Below are 20,912 nucleotides of genomic sequence, written 5' to 3'. Positions count from 1 at the left end.
CCCCAAGGGACCCCTCCCATGGGGCCGGGTGCCACCAGGCCGGGGATTGGGGACCCCCGAGCACCAGTGCCAAACTCACCCTGCCGCCCCACTGCGACCCGGCCCACTAGGAGCGCTGTCCTCATTCCAGGTGGGAGACAGGCAGGGCCCTCTGAGCCCCCGGGGGACTTCGATGGCTGGCCATGCCAAAACGCTTGGGCCCACGATCCCACTCGCAAGCGCCCTCCCCTGACCCGCCCCTCCACTCGCGCACAGCCGGTGGATTGGGCCTGCCAGCCTCTTTTGGGCTAACCCTAAACCTAGGTCGGCCCCTTAGGGGCCCCTCCCAAGGTGCGTGGCGCCACCTCGCCGGGGATTGGACACCCCCGAACCCCATCGCCAGACTCACCCTGCCGCCCCGCCGCTCCCAACCCCCTAGGGGCACTGTCCTCATCAGGGCGGGAGAATGGGCAGGGCCCTCCCAACCCAGGGCGACCTTTGAAGGCCCGCCACGCCAAAACGCTTGGGCTCACGCTCCCGCTCGCCAGTGCCCTCACCTTGACCCGCCCCTACACTCGACTCACAGCTGGCGGATCTGACCTGCCGGCCTCCTGGGGGCTAACCCTAAGCCTAGGTCAGCTCAAGAGGGTCCGCTCCCAAGGGGCCTGGCGCCGCCATGCCAGGGATTGGGGACCCCCAAGCCCGAGCTCCGGACTCATCCTGCCGACCCGCCGCCACCCTGGCCGCTAGGGGCGCCACCGTTCATTCAGGGCAGGAGAATGGGCAGGGCCCTTCCGAGCCCCCGGCGACCTTCGAAGGCCCCCTCGCCAAAACGCTTGGGCCCACGTTCCCGCTTGCCAGTGCCCTCACCTCGGCCTGCCACTCACCTCACTGCACAGCCGGTGTATTGGGCCTGCGGGCCTCCTTTGAGCTAACCCTAACTCTAGGTCAGCCCCTGAAGTTCCCCTCCCAAGTGACTGGAGCCACCACGCTAGGGATTGGGGACCCCTGAGCCCCAGCTCCAGACTCACCCTGCCGCCCTGCCGCCACCGTGGCCGCTAGGGGCGCCACCGGTCATTCAGGGTGAGAGAACTGGCAGGGCCCTCCAAGCCCCTGGCGAACATCCAAGGCCTCCCGCGCCAAAACGCTTGGGCCAATGCTACCACTCACCAACGCCCTCACGTCGGCCCGCCCCTCCACTCTCTGAACAGCTGGCGGATCGAGCCTGCAATCCTCCTGGGGGCTAACCCTAACCCTAGGTCGGCCCCAGAGGGGACCGTCCCAAGGGGCCTGGCGCTGCCACGCCAGGGATTGGGGACCCCTGAGCCGCAACACCCGACGCAACCTGCTGCCCCGCGGCCACCAGGGCCCCTAGGGGCGCCGCTGGTCATTCCGTGGTGGAGAATGTGCAGAGCCTTCCGAGCCACCCTCGATCTTCGAAGGCCCCCGCACCAAAACGCCTGGGCCCACTCTCCCGCTCTCCAGCACCTTTACCTCAGCCTGCCTCTCTGCATGCCGCACAGCTGGCAGATCGGGCCTGCTGGCCTCTTGGGGGCTAACACAAACCCTATGTCAGCCCCCGAGGAGCCCCTCCCAAGGGGCCTGGAGCCAGCACGTCCCTGCTTGGGGACCCCCAAGCGCCAGTGCCAAACTCACCCTGCCACCCCGCAGCCACCCGGACTGCTAGGGGCGCCAACGCTCATTCAGGGCGGGCGAACGGTCAGGGCCCTCTGAACCCCCGGCGACCTTGGAAGGCCCCCACGCAAAAACACTTGGGCCCATGCTCCTGCTCGCCAGAGCCCTCACCTTGGCCCGCCACTCCATAATCCACACAGCCGGTGGGTGGGGCCTGCCGGCCTCCTTTGAGCTAACCCTAATGCTAGGTCAGCACCCGAGGGACCACTCCCAAGTGCCCGGCGCTGCCACGCCAGGGATTGGGGACCCCTGAGCCCCAGCTCCAGACTCACCCTGCCAGCCTGCCACCACACCGGACTCTAGGGGTGCCACCGGTCATTTAGGGCGGGAGAACGGGCAGGGCCTTCCGAGCCCCCGGTGACATTCGAAGGCCCCCTGGGCCAAAACGCTTGGGGTCACGCTCCTGTTGTCTGTGCACTCACTTCGACCCACCCCCCCTCTCTCCACACAGCCGGCGGATTGCCCCTGCCGGCCTTCTGGGTGTAATCCTAACCCTAGGTCTGCCCCCATGGGGCCCCTCCTAATGGGCCTGGCATCGCAACGCTGGGGATTGGGGAACCCCAAGCCCCAGCGCCGGACTCACCCTGCCACCCCACCACCTCCTAGGCCTCTAGGGGCGTCACTGGTATTTCAGGGCGGGAGAATGGGCAGGGCCCTCTGAGCCCTCGCTGACATTAGAAGGCCCCCTGCGCCAAAACGTTTGGGCCCACACTCTCATTCGCCAGCGCCCTCTTCTCAGGCCGCCCCTCCGCTCGCCGAACAGCGAGCGGATCGGGACTGCCTGCTTCCTGGGGGCTAACCCTAACCCTAGGTCGGACCCCGAGGGGCCCCTTCCAAAGGCCTGGCGCCATAATGCCGGGGATTGGGGACCCCGGAGCCCCAGCGCCAGACCACCCTACCGCCCCTCCCTTACCAGCCCCTAGGGGCGCCACCAGTCATTCAGGGTGGGAGAACGTGCAGGGCCCCCCGAGCCCTCGGCATCCTTCGATGGCCCCCCCATGCCAAAACGCTTAGGCCCACTCTCCAGCTCGCCAGTGCCCTCACATCGGCCCGCCACTCCGCTCTTCGCACAGCTGGCGGATCGGGCCTCCCGGCCTCCTGGGGTCAACCCTAACCCTAGGTTGGCCCCCGAGGGGCCACTCCCAAGGGGCCTGGAGCCGCAATGCCATGCATTTGGGACCCCCGAGCCCCAGCGCCAGACTCACCCTGCTGCCCCACCACCCCCCGGGCCACTAGGGGCGCCTCCGCTCTTTCAGGGTGGGAGAACGTGTAGGGCTCTCCAATCCCCTGATGACCTTTGAAGGCCCCCCGCTCCAAAATGCTTGGGCCCATGCTCTCGCTCTCAAGCGCCCTCACCTTGGCCCAACCCTCCGCTCGCCACACAGGTGGCGGATCGGGCCTGCTGGCCTCCTGGAGGGTAACAATAACCCTTGGTTGGCCCCCGAGGGGCCAATCCCAAGGGGCCTGGCGCCGCAACGCTGGGGATAGGGGACCCCAGGGCCCCAGCACCGGAATCACCCTGACGCCCCTCTGCAACCGGGCCACTAGGTGCGCCATTGGGCATTCAGCGCGGTAGAAGGGGTAGGGCGCTCTGGGCCCCCGGCAACTTTCGAATGCCCCCAGCGCCAAATCACTTAGGCCCATGCTCCCGCTCACCAGTGCCCTAACCTTTGCACTCCACTTCGCTCGCCGCACACCCGGCCGATTGGGCCTGCCGGCCTCCTGGGGGCTAACCCTAAACCAAGTTCAGCACCCGAGGGGCCCCTCCAAGCGGTCTGGCGCCGCAACCCCGGAGATTAGGGACCCCCGAGCCCCAGCGCTGGACTCACCCTGCAGTCCCGCCATGACGCGGGCCACTAGAGGCATCGCCGGCCATTCAGGGAGGGAGAATGGGCATGGCCTCCGAGCCCCGGGTGAATTTCTAAGGCCCCCCGAGCCAAAAAGCTTGGGTCCACGCTCCCGCTCGGCAGCACCCTCACTCGGCCCGCCCCTCCGCTCGCCGCACAGCTGGCGGATCGGGCCTACCGGCCTCCTGGGGGCTAACGCTAAGCCTAGGTAGGCCCCTGAGGGGCCCATCCCAAGGGGCCTGGTGCCGCCACGCTGGGGATTGGGGACCCACGAGCCCTAGCTCCAGACTCACCCTGCCACCCCGCCGTGACCCAGCCCGCTAGGGGCAACGTCCTCACAGGGCGAGAGAACGGGCAGGGCCCTCTGAGCCCCTGGTGACCTTCAAAGGCCCCCCGCGCCAAAACGCCTGGGCCCACGCTCCCACTCTCCAGCACTTTTATGTCAGCCTGCCCCTCTGCACACCACACAGCTGGCAGATCGGGCCTCCTGGCCTCCTGCGGGCTAATACAAACCCCATGTCAGCCCCCGAGAGGCCCCTCCCAAGGGGCCTGGAGCCACCACGCCCCTGCTTGGGGACCCCCAAGCACCAGCGCAGAACTCACCCTGCCGCCCCGCAGCCACCCGGGCTGCTAGGGGCGCTGACGCTCATTCAGGGTGGGAGAACGGGCAGGGCCCTCTGAGCCCCCGGCGTCCTTGGAAGGCCCCCCACGCAAAAACACTTGGGCCCATGCTCCCGCTCGCCAGAGCCCTCACCTTGGCCCGCCACTCCATAATCCGCACAGCCGATGGATGGGGCCTGCCGGCCTCCTTTGAGCTAACCCTGATGCTAGGTCGGCACCCGAGGGACCACTCCCAAGTACCCGGCGCTGCCACACCAGGGATTGGAGACCCCCGAGCCCCAGCTCTGGACTCAACCTGCTGGCCCGCCACCACACCGGCCTCTAGGGGTGCCACCGGTCATTCAGGGCGGGAGAACGGGTAGAGCCTTCTGAGCGCATGGTGACATTCGAAGGCCCCCTGTGCCAAAATGCTTGGGCCCATGCTCCCACTCGCCAATGTGCTCACCTCAGCCCACCCCTCGATCGCCTCATAGCCGGTGGATCGGGCCTGCTGGCCTGCTGGGGGCTAACCCTTCCCTAGGTCAGCTCACGAAAGGCCCCTACCAAGGGGCCTGGCGCCACGACGCCAGGGATTCGGGACCTCCAAGCACCAGCACCAGACCCACCCTGCCGCCCCGCCGCAACCCGGCCCGCTAGGGGCGCAGTCCTCATTCAGGGATGGAGAATGGGCAGGGCCCTCCGAGCCCCTGGCCCCCTTCGAAGGCCCCCTGTGCCAAAACGCTTGGGCCCACGCTTCCGCTCGCCAGAGCGCTCACCTCGGCCCACCACTCCTCTCGCCGCACAGCTGGCGGAAAAGGCCTGCTGTCCTCCTTTGGGCTAACCCTAACCCTAGGTAGGCCCCCGAGGGACCACTCCCAAGTGCCTGGCGCCGCCACGCTGGGGTTGGGGAACCACGAGCCCTAGCTCCAGACTCATCCTGCCGCCCCGCCGTGACCCGGCCCACTAGGGGCAATGTCCTCACAGGGCGAGAGAATGGGCAGGGCCCTCTGAGTCCCCAGTGACCTTTGAAGGCCCCCCGTGCCAAAACGCTTGGGCCCATGCTCCTGCTCTCCAGTGCATTCACGTCGGCCCGCCCCTCCGCTGGACGTACAGCCAGCGGATCAGGCCACCGGACTCCTGGGGGTAACCCTAAAGCTAGGCAGGCCCAAGAGGGGCCCCTCCCAAGGGGCCTGGCGCCACCAAGCCTGGGACTAGGACCACAGGCCCCATCGCCAGACTCACCCTGCCTCCCTGTTGCCACTCAGGCCACTAGGGGCGATGCCGGTCATTCAGGGCGGAAGAATGGACAGGGTCCTCTGAGCCACTGGCGACCTTCAAAGGCTCCCCGCGCCAAAACCCTGGTGCCCAAGCTCCCACTCCCCAGCGCCCTCACCTCAGCCCGCCCCTCCGCTCCCTGCACAGAGGGCGGATCGGGCCTGCCGGCCTTGTGTGGGCTAAGCCTAACCATAGGTCGGCCCTCCAGGGTCCCTCCCAAGGATTCTGGTGCCTCTACTCTGGGGATTGGGGACCCCAAGCCCCAGAACCAGACTCACGCTGCCACAACGCCGCCACCCTGGCCACTAGGGGCGCCGCCGCTCATTCAGGGCGGGAGAACGGACAGGGCCCTGGAGAAACCGGCCACATTTGAAGCCTCCCGCGCCAAAATGCAGGGGCCCACACTCCTGCTCCCCAGTGCCTTTACCTCGGCCCGCCCACCTCTCGCCGCCCAGCCAGAGGATTGGGCCTGCCGGCCTCCTGGGTGCTAACTCTAACCCTAGGTCGGCCCACGAGGAGCCCCTCCCAAGGGGCCTGGTCCCACAATGCTGGGGATTGGGGATCCCCGAGCTGCAGCTCAGGACTCACCCTGCAGCCCCACCACCAACGGAGCCACTAGGGGCACCGCTGGTTATTCAGGGCTGGAGAATGGGCCGGGCCCTCTGAGACATGGCAACATTCAAAGACCCAGAACGCCAAAACACTGGGGCCCACGCTCCCGCTCCGCATCGCCCACAACTCGGCCCACACCTCCACTCCTCACACAGCCGGTGGATTGGGCCTGCCAGCCTCCTGGGCGCTAACCCTAACCCTAGGACGGCCCCTCAGGGTCCCTTCCTAAGGAGCCTTGCGGCGCAACGCCAGGGATTGGCGACCCCCAAGCCCCAGCGCTGGGTGCACCCTGCCGCCCCGCCCCACACGGGCTGATAGGGGCGCCACCATTCATTCTGGGTGGGAGAACTGGCAGGGGCCTCTGAAACCCCGCCCACCTTCGATGGCGCCCAGAACCAATATGCTTGTGCCCAGGCTCATGTTCACCAGCACCCTCACCTCGGTCCAACTCTCCGCTCCACACACAGGCGGTGTATAGGGCCTGCCGGCCTCCTGGGGGCTAACCCTAACTGTAGGTCGGCCCCCGAGGAGCCCTTCCCAAGTGGCCTGGCGCCCCAACGCTGGGGATGGGGCAACCGAGCCCAAGTGCCAGACTCACCCTGCTGCCCTTCAGCCACCTGAGCCACTAGGGGCCCCGCTGGTCATTCAGAGCGGGAGAACGAGCAGGTCCCTCCGAGCCCCCGCCGACCTTCGAAGGCCCCCCACGCTAAAACGCTTGGGCTCATGCTCAGGCTCGCCAGTGCCCTCACCTCGGCCCACCCCATCGCGTGCTGCACAAACGCTGATCCGGTCCACCGGCCTCCAGGGGGCCAACCGTAACCCTAGATCGACGCCCGAGGGGCCCCTCCCAAGGGGCCTGGCGCCGCAACGCCAGGGATTGGGGACTCTGAGCCTCAGCACCTGACTCACCCTGCCGCGCAGCCACCACCCAGGGGCTTGGGGTGCTGCCGTTCATTCAGGGCAGGAGAATGGGCAGGGCCCTCCGAGACACAGTGACCTTCGAATTCCCCCCCCATGCCAAAACGTCCGGGCCCACGCTCCCAAACACCAGCGCCCTCACCTCGGTCCGCCACTCCACTCTCCACACAGCTGGCGAATAAGACCTGCTGAGTTCCTAGGGGCTAAACCTAACCCTAAGTTTTCATCTGAGGGGACCCTCCCAAGGGGCCTGGCGATGCATCGCTGGGGATTGGAGATACCTGAGCCACAGGGCCTGACTCACCCTGCGACCCCTCACCACTCGGGCCGCTAGGGGCGCCGCCGTTCATTCAGGGTGGGAGAACAGGCAGGGCCCTTCGAACCCCCGCCGACCTTTGAAGGCGCCCTGAACCAAAACACTTGGGCCCAGGCTCATGTTTACCAGTACCCTCACCTCGGCCCAACTCTCCGCTCGACGTACAGGTGGTGTATCGGGCCTGCCGGCCTCCTGGGGGCTAACCATAACTGTAGGTCGGCCCCCGAGGGGCCCTTCCCAAGTGGCCTGGCACCGCAACGCCGGGGATGGGGACCCCGAGCCCAAATGCTGGACTCACCCTGCTGCCCTTCAGGCACCTGAGTCACTAGGGTCCGACCGGTCAATCAGGGCAGGAGAACAGGCAGGGCCCTCCGAGGCCCCCTGAATTTCGAAGGCCCCCCGCGCAAAAACCTAGGCTCCCAGGATCCTGCTCGCCAGCGCCCTCACCTGGGCCCACCCCTCCGCTTGATTCAGACCTGGTGGATAGGGCCTGCCGGGCTCTTGGTTCTAACGAAAACCCTAGGTCCTCCCCGTGGGGCACACATCCCAAGGGGCCTGGCTCTGCAATGCTTGGGATTGGTGACTCAGAGCCCCAGAGCCGGACTCACCCTGCCACACTGTCGCCACCCGGGCAGCTAGGGGCGCCGCCGGTCATTCAGGGCGAGAGAAGTGGCAGGTCCTTCCGAGTCCCCGGTGACCTTCAAAGGCTCCCTGCGCCAAAACGCTGGTGCCCACGCTTCCACTCGCCAGCGCCCTCACCTCGGACCGCCCCTCCGCTCCCTGCACAGAGGGCGGATCGGGCCTGCTGGCCTCCTGGGGGCTAACCCTAACCCTAGGTCGGCCCCCGAGGGGCCCCTCCCAAGGGGCCTGGAGCCACAACGCCGGGGATTGGGGACCTGGAGCCTCAGCACCTGACTCACCTGCCACCCAGCCGCCACTCGGGGGCTTGGGGTGCTGCCGTTCATTCAAGGCGGGAGAATGGGCAGGGCCCTCCAAGACATGGTGACCTTCGAAGGCCCCCCATGCCAAAACGCACAGGCCCACCCTCCCACTCACCAGCGCCCTCACCTAGGTCTGCCACTCCGCTCTCCACACAGCTGGCAAATAGGGCCTGCTGGCCTCCTAGGGGCTAAACCTAACCCTAGGTTGGCCCCCGAAGGGCCCCTCCCAAGGGGCCTGGTGCCGCAACGCCGGGGATTGGGGACCCCCAAGCCCCAGCGCCGGATGGACCCTGCCGCCCCTCCCCACCCGGACCGCTAGGGGCGCCGACGTTCATTCACGGTGGAGGATGGACAGGGCCCTCTGAATCCCCACCAAATTTTGAAGGTGCCCCGAACCAAAAGGCTTGGGCCCAGGCTCATATTCACCAGCACCCTCACCTCAGCCTGACTCTCCGCTCGACGCCCAGGTGGTGTATCGGGCCTGCCGGCCTCCTGGGGTCTAACCCTAACCATAGTTCTTCCCCTGAGGGGCACTTCCCAGGGGTCTGGCATCACAACGCTGGGGATGGGGACCCCGAGCCCAAGTGCCAGAATCACCCTGCAGCCTTCAGCCACCCAGAATCACCCTGCTGCCCTTCAGCCACCCTTCAGCCACCCGCTAGAGACCACTGGTCAATCAGGGCGGGAGAATGGGCAGGGTCCTCCAAGCCCCCGCTGACCTTAGAAGGCCCCCCGCACAAAAACATTGGCTCCCATCCTCCTGCTCGCCAGCGTCCTCACCTCGGCCCGCCCCTCCGCTTGCTGCAGAGCCAGTGGATAGTGCCTGCCAGGCTCCTGGGGGCTAACTGAAATCCTAGGTCGGACCCGTGGGGCACAACCCAAGGGGCCTGGCTCAGCAACGCTGGGGATTGGGGATCCCTGAGCCGCAGCGCGGGACTCACTGTGCCGCCCCACCGCCAACAGAGTCACAAAGCACGCCCCTGCTTATTCAGGTCAGGAGAACGGGCAGGGCCCTTGGAGACATGGCAACATTCGAAGGCCCAGGGCGCCAAAACGCTGGAGACCACGCTCCTGCTCTGCATCACCCTCAACTCGGCCCGCACCTCCGCTCTTCGCAGAGCCGGCGACTCGGGCCTGCCGGCCTCCTGGGTGCTAACCCTAACCCTAGGACAGCCCCTGAAGGTCCCTTCCTAAGGGGCCTGGCGCCGCAACGCCAGGGATTGGGGACCCCCAAGCCCCAGCGCCAGATGCAAGCTGCCACCCTGCCCCACAGGGGCCGCTAGGGGCGCCACCATTCATTCAGGGTGGGAGAACTGGAGGGCCCTCCGAACCCCTGACGACATTCGAAGGCGCACGGAACCAAAATGCTTGGGCCCAGGCTCATGTTCACCAGCACCCTCACCTCGCCCCAACTCTCCGCTCGACGCACAGGTGGTGTATCAGGTCTGCGGCACTCCTGGAGGCTAACCCTAACCATAGGTCGGCCCCCAAGGGGCCCTTCCCAAGGGGCCTGGCGTCGCAACGCTGGGGATGGGGACCCCGAGCCCATGTGCTGGACTCACCCTGCTGCCCTTCAGCCACCCGAGCCGCTAGAGGCCCCACCGGTCAATCAGGGCAGGAGATTGGGCAGGGCCCTCCGAGCCCACGCTGACCTTTGAAGACTCCCCTAGCAAAAACGTTGGCTCCCAGGATCCTGCTCGCCAGCGCCCTCACCTCGGCCTGCCCCTCCGCTTGCTTCAGAGCTGGTGGATAGGGCCTGCCGGGCTCCTGGCAGCTAACCAAAACCCTAGGTCGGCCCTGTGGGGACATCCCCTGCAGCCTGGCTCTGCAATGTTGGGGATTGGTGACTCAGAGCCCCAGAGCCAGACTCACCCTGCTGCACTGTCCCCACCCAGGCCACTAGGAGCACCACCGGTCATAGAGGGCGAGAGAAGGGCCGGGCCTTCTGAGCCACCGGTGACCTTCAAAGGCTCCCCACGCCAAAACGCTGGTGCCCACGCTCCCGATCCCCAGTGCCCTCTCCTCGGCCCGCACCTCTGCTCACCGCACAGTGTGCGGATTTGGCCTGACGGTCTCCTTGGGGCTAACCCTAACCCTAGGTCGGCCCCCCAGGGGCCCCTCGCAAGGGTCCTGGTGCCACTACGCCGGGGATCTGGAACCTCAAGCCCCAGAGCCAGACTCACCCTCCCACAATGCTGCCACCCGGGCCACTAGGGGCGTCACTGGTCATTCACGGCGGGAGAATGGACAGGGCCCTGGAGAAACCGGCGACATTTGAAGCCTCCAGCGCCAAAATGCAGGGGCCCACAATCCTGCTCCCCAGCGCCGTCACCTCGGCCCACCCCTCCGCTCGCCCCACAGCCATCCTATTGGGCCTGCCGGCCTCCTGGGGGCTATCCCTAACACTAGGTTGGCCCCCGAAGGGCACTACCAAAGGACCTGGCACCCTGACGCCGGAGATTGGGGACCCCCAAGCCCCAGCGATGTACTCAACCTACCCCTCCGCCGCCACTCGGGCCACTTGGGGCGCCGCCGGTCATTCAGGGTGGGGGAACGGGCAGGGCCCTCCGAGCCCCCGGCGACATTCATAGGGCCCCCGGCGCCAAAACTTTGGGTACCACCTTCCTGCTCGCCAGTGCCCTCACCATGGCCCGCCCCTCCGCTCGCCGCACAGCTGGCGTATGGGGCCTGCCGGCCTCCTGGAGGCTAACCTTAACCCTAGGTTGGCCCCAGAGGGGCCCCTCCCAAGGGGACTGGTGACCAAAGCCGGGGATTGGGGACACCCGATATGCAGCGCCGGACTCACCCTGCTGCCCTGTCAACATCGGGCCCGCTGGGGCGTCGCTGGTCCTTCAGGGTGGGAGAATGGGCAGGGCCCTCGAGACTCCGGTGACTTTTGAAGGCCATCCGCGCCAAAACGCTGGGGCCCACGCTGGAGCTCGCCAGCGCCCTCACTTCAGCCCGCCCCTCCGCTCTCTGCACAGCTGGCGGATCAGGCCTGCCAGCCTCCTGGGGGCTAACTCTAATCCTAGGTCAGCCCCAGAGGGGCCCCTCTGAAGGGGCCTGCCGCCACAACGCTGGGGATTGGGGACCCTCGAGTCCTAATGCCGGACTCACCCTGCTGCCCCGCTGACATCAGTGGTGCTAGGGCGCCACCGGTCGTTTTGGGCGGGAGAACGGGCAGGGCCCTCTGAGCCCCGGTGAACTTTGAAGGCCCCCAACACCAAAACACTGGGGCCCACGCTCCCACTCGCCAGCGCCCTCACCTCGGACCGCAACTCCATTCGCCTCAAGACGGTGGATAGGGCCTGACGGCCTCCTGAGGGCTAATTCTAACCCAACATCGGCCCCAGAGGGGCCCTTCCCAAGGGGCCTGGCACTGCAACGTTGGGTATAGGGAAGCCCGAGCCTCATCACTGGACTCACCCTGCCGCCCCGCCATCACTGGGGCCGCTAGGGGCGCCACCGGTCATTCAGGTGAGAGAACAGGCAAGGCCCTCCGAGCCCCCAGTGACCTTCAAAGGCCTCCTGCTCCAAAACGCTTGGGCCCACGCTCCCGCTCGCCAGCGCACTCACCTCGGTCCGCCCCTCTGCTCGCCACTCAGCAGGCGGATCCTGCCTGCCAGCCTCCTGTGGGCTAACCCTAACCCTAGGTTGGCCCCTGAGGGGCCCCTCCCAAGGGGCCTGTCGCTGCAACACCGGGGATTGATGACCCCCAAGCCGCAGCACCGGACTCACCCTGCCGCCCTGCTGGCACCCAGGCAACTAGGGGAACCTCCGGTCATTCAGGGCGGGAGAATGGGCAGGGCCCTCCGAGTCCCGGTGAACTTCTAAGGGCCCTCGCACCAAAATGCTTGGGCCCATGCTCCCGCTCACCAGCGCCCTCACCTTGACCCACGCCTCTGCTTGCCGCGCAGCCAGCGGTTTGGGCCTGCCAGCCTCCTGGGGGCTAACCCTAACCTTAGGTTGGCCCCAAAGGGGAACCTCCCAAGGGGCCTGGCGCAGCAACACCAGGGATTGGGGACCCCCGAGCCCCACTCCATACTCACCGTGCCACCCCGCCACCACCTGGGCCGCTAGGGGCGCCGTCGGTCATTCAGGGCGGGAGAAGTGGCAGGGCCCTCCAAGCCTCTAGCGACATTCAAAGGCCCCCTGTGCCAAAACGCTGGATACCATACTCCTGCTCGCCAGCGCCCTCACCTCAGCCCACTCCTCCGCTCCCCGCACAGCTGGCGCATTGGTCCTGCTCGCCTACAGGGGTCTAACCCTAACCCTAAACCCTAACCCCTAACCTTAAACCCTAAACCTTAAGCCCTAACCCTAACCCTAACCCCTAACCATTACCCTAACCCTAACCCTACCATAAACCTAACAATAAACCCTAATCCTTAAATCCTAAACCCTAACATTAACACTAAACCCTAAACCCTAACCCCTAACCCTAATCCTGAAACCCTAAACACTAAACCCTAACCTTAACCACTAACCCCAAAACCCAAACCCTAACCCTAAACCCTAACCCTACCCCGGCCCCTACCATAACCCTAACCCTACCCCTAACCCTACCCCTTCAGCTAACCCTACCCCTAACCCGTAACCTACCCCTAAACCTAACCCTAACCCGTACCCTAACCCTAACTCTACCCGGACACAACCCTAACCCTAACCTGTACCTAACCCTAACCATAACCCTAACACGTACTCTAACCCGTACCCTAACCCGTACCCTAAACTCTACCCTAATCCGTAACTTATCCGTACCCTAAACCGAACTGTAACCCTAACAAGTACCATAACCCATACCCTAACATTAACCTTAAACCCTAAACCCTGACCCTAACCCATACCCTAAATCGTACCATAACCCATACCCTAACCCTAACCGTAACCTAACCCTAACCCGGACCCTAACCATAACCCTAAACCCTACCGTAACCCATACACTAACCCTAACCAGTAGCCTTACCTTAACCTTAATACATAACCTAACCCGTACCCTAACCCATACCCTAACCCGTACCCTATCTCTAACCCGGACCCTAACCCATACCCTAAGCCATACCTAACCCTAAACTGTACCCTAACCTGTACCCTAACCCATACCCTAACCCTAAACCGTACCCAATTCCTATCCCTAAACCGTACCCTATCCCGTACCCTAAACCGTACCCTAATGCGTACCCTAACCCATACCCTAACGCTAACCCGTACCCTAAACCTAACCCGTACTCCAAACCTAACCCTAACCCTAAACCCAAACTCTAAACCCTAACCCGTACCCTAAACCCTAATCTGTACCCTAACCCATAACCTCTAACCTGTAACCCCTAAACCCAACCCTAACCCGTACCCTCTCCTTACCCTAACCCTAACCCCTACCCTCACCCATACCCTAACCGTAACGCATAACCTAACTGTAACCCATACCCTAATCCATACCCTAACCCCGGGGATTGGGTACACCTGAGCCCCACCATGGGACTCAGCCTGCCACCCCTCAGGAAACCATGCCCCTTGGGGCGCCGCAGAGTATCCCGTGCAGGAGAACTGGTAGGGCCCCCCTGAGCCCCCAGTGATCCTCGGCGGCCCCATACACCCCATCCCTGAGGCCCACGCTCATCCCACCCCACGCCTTCCCTTCAGCTTGCCACAGAGCTGGTCGCAGAGCCGGCATATCAGGCCTGCCGGGTTCCTGGGGCCTAGACCTGACCCTAGGTCGTCTGGGTAAAGTCCCTCCCCTGGGGCCCAGTGCCGCAGCCCCAGGGACTGGGGACACCCAGCCCACAGGAAACTGTGCCCCTTGGGAGGCTGTAGAGCATTCAGGGCCGGAGAACCAGGAGGGCCCCAGAGCCCCCGGCGAACTTTGGCAATCCCTAAACCCAACCTTGAAGCCCATGCTCACCCTTCCCCACACCCTCACCTCAGCCCGCGGCGGAGCTCGCCACATAGTGGGCAGATCTGGCCTGCGGGGTTCCTGGGCCCCAACCCTAACCCTAGTTCATCTGTGGAGGGGCCCCTCCCCAGGAGCCTGGAGCCGCAGCTGCGGGGATTCGGGACACCTGAACTCCACAGCAGGACTCAGTCTGCCACCCCGCAGGAAACCGTGTGCCTTGGGAGGCCATAGAGCATTCAGGGTGGGAGAACCAGGAGGGCCCTCCTGAGCCACCAGCGAACTTCGGCGGCCTCCTGCACCCCAACCCTGAGGCCCACGCTCACCCTCCCCACACCCTCACCTCAGCCCGTGTAGCTAGCCATACAGCCAGCAGATCGGGCCTGTGGGGCTCCTAGGCCTAACCCTAGCCCTAGGTCGGCCGTGGGTGTGGGGGCCTCCCCAGGAGCCTTACATCGCAGCCCCGGGGAATTGGGATACCTGTGCCCCACCGCAGGACTCAGCGTGCCACCCGACAGGAAACCGTGCCCCTTGGGGCTCTACGGAGCCTACAGGGCACGAGAACTTGGGGAGGCCCCCGGAGTCCATCCCCATCCTTGGCAGCCCCCCGTGCCCAACGCTGAGGCCCATGCTCACCCTCCCCCATGGCCTCCTCTCAGCCCTCCACAGAGCTCGCCGCACAGCCTGAAGATTGTCCCTGCCGGGCTCCTGGACCCTAACCCTTACCCTAGGTTGGCCACACAGGGGACCCTCCCCAGGGTCCTGGCACCCCACTCCAGGGGACTGGGGACACCCAAGCCCCACCGTAGGACTCAGCCTGCAACCCACAGTAAACTGTACCATTTTGGGGCACAACAGAGCATTCAGGGCAAGAGAATTGGGGCACCCCCTGAGAGCCCCTTCTGGTGAACCCCGACCTTTGTGGGCCCTTCCGGATGAAACCCCAAGGCTCACACTCACCCGCCCTTGTGCTCTCATCTCACTCGGCCTGGGAGTTCTCTGAGCACTGGGCAGTTCGGACCTGCTGTCTCTTGAGGCCTAACCTAACCCTGGGTCTTCTGCTGAGGGTCCCTCCCCGTTTTCCTGCCTCCAAGGTACCAGGCATTGGGATCACCTCTGCATGACTAGAGGACTTAGCCTGCCCCATAGCAGGAAACTGCCCGTTTGGGGCTACAGCACGGATTCATAGCAGGAAAATCAGAGGGGCCCCCCCAGCCCATCCCAGGCAACGCCCACTTTCAGAGATCTCCCCGGATCCAATTAGTAGCTTCACACTGACCTTTAAACTTGCTCTCCATGGAGATCTTTTGAAATTCTCCACACTTCCAACCGATGGCATCATCCAGCTTCAGTGCCTTACCGAGCTTTAGGTCTTGAGATGGATGAAAATGGGAAGTCGAGGAGAGTTAAGATGGCGGAGGAGTAGGAGACCCCTTTTTCAGCCGGTCCCCTGAGTCGAGCTCGATAGGTAACAGACCAGCCTAAATAACCACGGAATCAGCCTGAGACGCAGGAAGATACATCTGGATCTCTACAAATGAACATCTCCAGCGCTGAGTATTGAGGTAACAAGAGGGGAGCTGTAAACTGTGCACAGATATCGGAAGATAAACGGAAGGGGGGGGAGCCGCCGCGTTTGGGCGCCGGGAAGCGGCAGCCACCTGCACGGGGGAGCGGGCTGACTCACGGAGGGCACCCGCAAGAGAGCGGACTGAGACCGGTGAGCCGTGAACACGCGCCACCAGGCATCTCCCGGAACACCGGAATCCCGATGTGCTCACAGGATCCAGACTGAGACCCGGAGCTCCCGGAGCACACGCAGGGCGGCTGGCAGCTGCTGGGCCACCTGCACGGGGGAGCGGGTGGACTTGCGGTCGGCACCCGCGAAACAGCAGACTGAGACCCTGAACCGGGTGCGCGCGCCACCAGGCTTCTCACGAAACTCTGGAATCGAGGTGTGCTCACCGGGCATAGACTGAGACCGGGAGACCCGGGAGCGCGCGGGGCGGCCGGTGGCTGGCGGCGTTAGAAACACAAAGGACAGAGACGCGCCGGCCCTGGAAGTGAGGGCAGGGACGCCGGCTTGGTGCGCACATCCCGGGACGCTGCAGGGTTGAGCAGTACCAACAGTAACAGAGTTAAAGTGGCCAGAACATCAGTGGAGAACGGGCCGCAATCCCTCTGTTCTGTGACAATGCAGCCTCTGCTGCTCTGACCCTCAGAAGAGGCATAGCCGGCCGCCAGGGAAAGCCGCCAGAGAACAAAAGCCTGGAAATACCGGCTCAGAGAGTGCCCATCCCCATCCCCCCTCGCAGGGGACACGGAGACTCTAACCAAACAGGGTTGCCTGAGTATCGGCGCGGCAGGCCTCTCCCCCAGAACACAGAAGGCAGGCTGAAAAATCAAGAAGCCCACAACCCGAGGCGCCTGGGTGGCTCAGTCATTGAGCGCCTGTCTCCGGCTTAGGGCGTGATCCCAGCGTTCCGGAAAGGAGTCCCTCATCAGGCTCTTCCGCTGGGAGCCTGCTTCTTCCTCTCTCACTCCCCTGCTTCTGTTCCATTCTTGCTGACTGTCTGTCTCCCTCTCTCAGATAAGTAAATAAATAAAATCTTTAAAGAAGAAGCCCACATCTCTAAGATCCCTATAAAACAAGGGGCACGGCCTGGGACCCAGTCAATAATCTGGGCTCTGGACAACCCCACAACCTCTCCTCATCAGAAAGACAAGAAGGAGAAGCCCCCTCCAGCAAAGAAAAGACAGTGAGTCTGTGGCCTCTGCCACAGAAGTAATGGATATGGATGTAACCAAATTATCAGAAATGGAATTCAGAGTAACAATGGTCAAGATGATGAGTAGACTTGAAAAAAGTATTAAGGAAAATGTTACTGAGAATATAGAATCCTTAAAGGCGGAAATGAGAGCGAATTTGACGGAAATTAAAAATTCTATGAGCCAAATGCAGGCAAAACTAGAGGCTCTGACGGCCAGGGTCACCGAAGCAGAGGAAAGGGTTAGTGAATTGGAGGATGGGCTAATAAAGGAAAAAATGAAAATAGAAGAAGGTCTTAAAAAAATCCATGCCCACGAATGTTGGCTACGGGAGATTACTGACTCAACGAAATGATCCAATGTTAGAATCATCGGCATCCCCGAGGGGGTGGAGAAAAACAGAGGTCTAGAAGAGATATTTGAACAAATTGTAGCTGAAAACTTCCCTAATCTAGCAAGGGAAACAAACATTCGTGTCCAAGAGGCAGAGAGGACCCCTCCCAAGCTCAACCATGACAAACCTACGCCACGTCACGTCATAGTACAATTCGCAAATATTAGATCCAAGGATACAGTATTGACAGCGGCCAGGGCAAAGAAATTTCTCATGTACCAAGGCAAAGGCATCAGAATTACATCAGACCTGTCTACACAGACCTGGAATGAGAGAAAGGGTTGGGGGAGCATTTTTAAAGCTCTTTCAGAGAAAAACATGCAGCCAAGGATCCTTTATCCAGCAAGGCTGTCATTCAGAATTGATGGAGAAATAAAGACATTTCAGAATCGACAGTCACTAACCAATTTCGTAACCACGAAACCAGCCCTACAGGAGGTATTACGGGGGGTTCTATAAAAGTAAAAAGGCCCCAAGAGTGCTACAGAGCAGAAAGTCACAGCCAATACAAACAAAGACTTTACTGACAACATGGCATCATTAAAAGCATATCTCTCAGTACTCAGTCTTAATATTAATGGTTTAAATCCTTTCTTAAACGCCACAGGGTTGCAGATTGGATAAAAAGAAATGACCCATTCATTTGCTGTCTACAAGAGACTCATTTCGAACCCAAACATGCATTCAGACTGAGAGTAAGGGGATGGAGTACCATCTTTCACGCAAATGGACCTCAAAAGAAAGCTGGGGTAGCAATTCTCATATCAGATAAACTGGATTTTAAACTACAGACTATAGTTAGAGATGCAGAAGGGCACTATATTATTCTTAAGGGAAGTATTCAACAAGTGGATATGACAATTATAAATATATGTGCCCCCAACAGGGGAGCAGCAAGATACACAAGCCAACTCTTAACCAGAATAAAGAGACATATAGATAAAAATACATTAATAGTAGGGGACCTCAACACTCCACTCTCAGAAATAGACAGAACACCCTGGCAAAAACTAAGCAAAGAATCAAAGGCTTTGAATGCTATACTCGACGAGTTGGACCTCTTAGATATATATAGAACACTACGGGGCGCCTGGGTGGCTCAGTCGTTAAGCGTCTGCCTTCGGCTCAGGGCGTGATCCCGACGTTCTGGGATCGAGCCCCACGTCAGGCTCTTCCACTGGGAGCCTGCTTCTTCCTCTCCCACTCCCCCTGCTTGTGTTCCCTCTCTCGCTGGCTGTCTCTATCTCTGTCAAATAAATAAATAAAATCTTTAAAAAAAAAAAAAAGAACACTACACCCCAGAACCAAAGAATACTCATTCTATTCTAATGCCCATGGAACATTCTCAAGAATAGACCATGTTCTGGGACACAAAACAGGTCTCAACCGATACCAAAAGATTGAAATTATCCCCTGCATATCCTCAGACCACACGCTCTGAAATTGGAACTCAACCACAAGGAAAAATTTGGAAGAAACTCAAACACTTGGAGACTAAGAACCATCCTGCTCAGGAATGACTTGATAAACCAGGAAATCAAAAATCAAATTAAACAATTTATGGAGACCAATGAGAATGAAAATAAAACAGTCCAAAACCTATGGGATACTGCAAGGGCAGTCCTAAGGGGAAAATACATAGCCATCCAAGCCTCACTCAAAAGAATAGAAAAATCTAAAATGCAGTTTTTATATTCTCACCTCAAGAAGCTGGAACAGCAACAGAGGGACAGGCCTCATCCACGCACGAGGAAGCAGTTGACCAAAATTAGAGCTGAAATCAATCAAGCAGAAACCAGAAGTACAGTAGAGCAGATCAACAGGACTAGAAGCTGGTTCTTGGAGAGAATCAATAAAATTGACAGACCACTGGCAAGACTTATCCAAAAGAAAAGAGAAAGGACCCAGATCATTAAAATTATGAATGAAAAAGGAGAGGTCACGACGAACACCATTGAAATTGGAAGGATTATTAGAAATTTTTATCAACAGCTATATGCCAATAAACTAAGCAATCTGGAAGAGATGAAATCCTTCCTGGAAACCTATAAACTACCAAGATTGAAACAGGAAGAAATTGATTTCTTAAACAGGCCAATTAAGTATGAAGAAATTGAGTCAGTGATAAACAACCTTCCAAATAACAAAACTCCAGGCCCGGACGGTTTTCCTGGGGAATTTTATCAAACATTCAAAGAAGAAATAATACCTATTCTCCTAAAGCTATTTCAAAAAATAGAAACAGAAGGAAAGCTACCAAACTCATTCTATGAGGCCAATATTACCTTGATCCCCAAACCAGGCAAAGACTGCCTCAAAAAGGAGAATTACAGACCGATTTCCCTAATGAATATGGACACCAAAATCCTCAACACGATACTTGCTAATAGAATCCAACAGTTCATTAAAAGGATTATCCACCACGATCAAGTGGGATTCATACCTGGGATGCAAGTGTGGTTCAATATTCGCAAATCAATCAGCGTGATACATCATATCAACAAGAAAAGACTCAAGAACCATACGATCCTCTCAATCGATGCCGAAAAAGCATTTGACAAAATACAGCATCCTTTCCTGATTAAAACCCTTCAGAGTGTAGGAATAGAAGTTACATTTCTCAATCTCATAAAAGCCATCTATGAAAAGCCTACTGCAAATATTATTCTCAATGGGGAAAAGCTGGAAGCCTTTCCCTTAAGATCAGGAACACGACAAGGATGCCCACTCTCGCCACTATTATTCAACATAATACTAGAAGTCCTTGCAACAGCAATCAGACAACAAAAAGGGATCAAAGGTATTCAAATCGGCAAAGAAGAAGTCAAAATATCTCTCTTCGCAGATGACATGATACTCTATATGGAAAACCCAAAAGAAGCCACTCCCAAACTATTAGAAGTTATAGAGCAATTCAGTAACGTGGCGAGATACAAAATCAATGCTCAGAAATCAGTTGCATTTCTGTACACGAATAACGAGAACGAAGAAAGAGAAATTAGGGAATCCATCCCATTTACAATAGCACCAAAAACCATACGTTACCTTGGAATTAACTTAACAAGAGACGTAAAGGACCTTTATTCTAGAAACTACAAATCACTCTTGAAAGACATTGAGGAAGACATAAAAAGATGGAAAGATATTCCATGCGCATGGATCAGAAGAATTAACATAGTTAAAATGTCCATGCTACCCAGAGCAATCTACACTTTCAATGCTATCCCGATCAAAATACCGAGGACATTTTTCAAAGAACTGGAACAAATAGTCCTTAAATTTGTATGGAACCAGAAAAGACCCTGAATCTCCAAGGAACTGTTGAAAAGGAAAAACAAAGCTGGGGGCATCACAATGCCGGATTTCAAGCTGTACTACAAAGCTGTGATGACAAAGACAGCATGGTACTGGCACAAAAACAGACACATAGACCAATGGAACAGAATAGAGAGCCCAGAAATGGACCCTGGGCTCTTTGGGCAACTAATATTTGATAAAGCAGGAAAAAACATCCAGTGGGAAAAAGACAGTCTCTTCAATAAATGGTGCTGGGAAAATTGGACAGCTACATGCAAAAGAATGAAACTTGACCACTATCTCACACCATACACGAAAATAAACTCCAAATGGATGAAAGACCTCGATGTGAGACAGGAATCCATCAAAATTCTAGAGG

Source organism: Ursus americanus, chromosome 22 (assembly GCF_024610735.1).
Source record: "Ursus americanus isolate L20-20 chromosome 22, mUrsAme1.1.p, whole genome shotgun sequence".
Classification (NCBI taxonomy): Eukaryota; Metazoa; Chordata; class Mammalia; order Carnivora; family Ursidae; genus Ursus; species Ursus americanus.
This window is presented reverse-complemented; position numbering follows the sequence as displayed.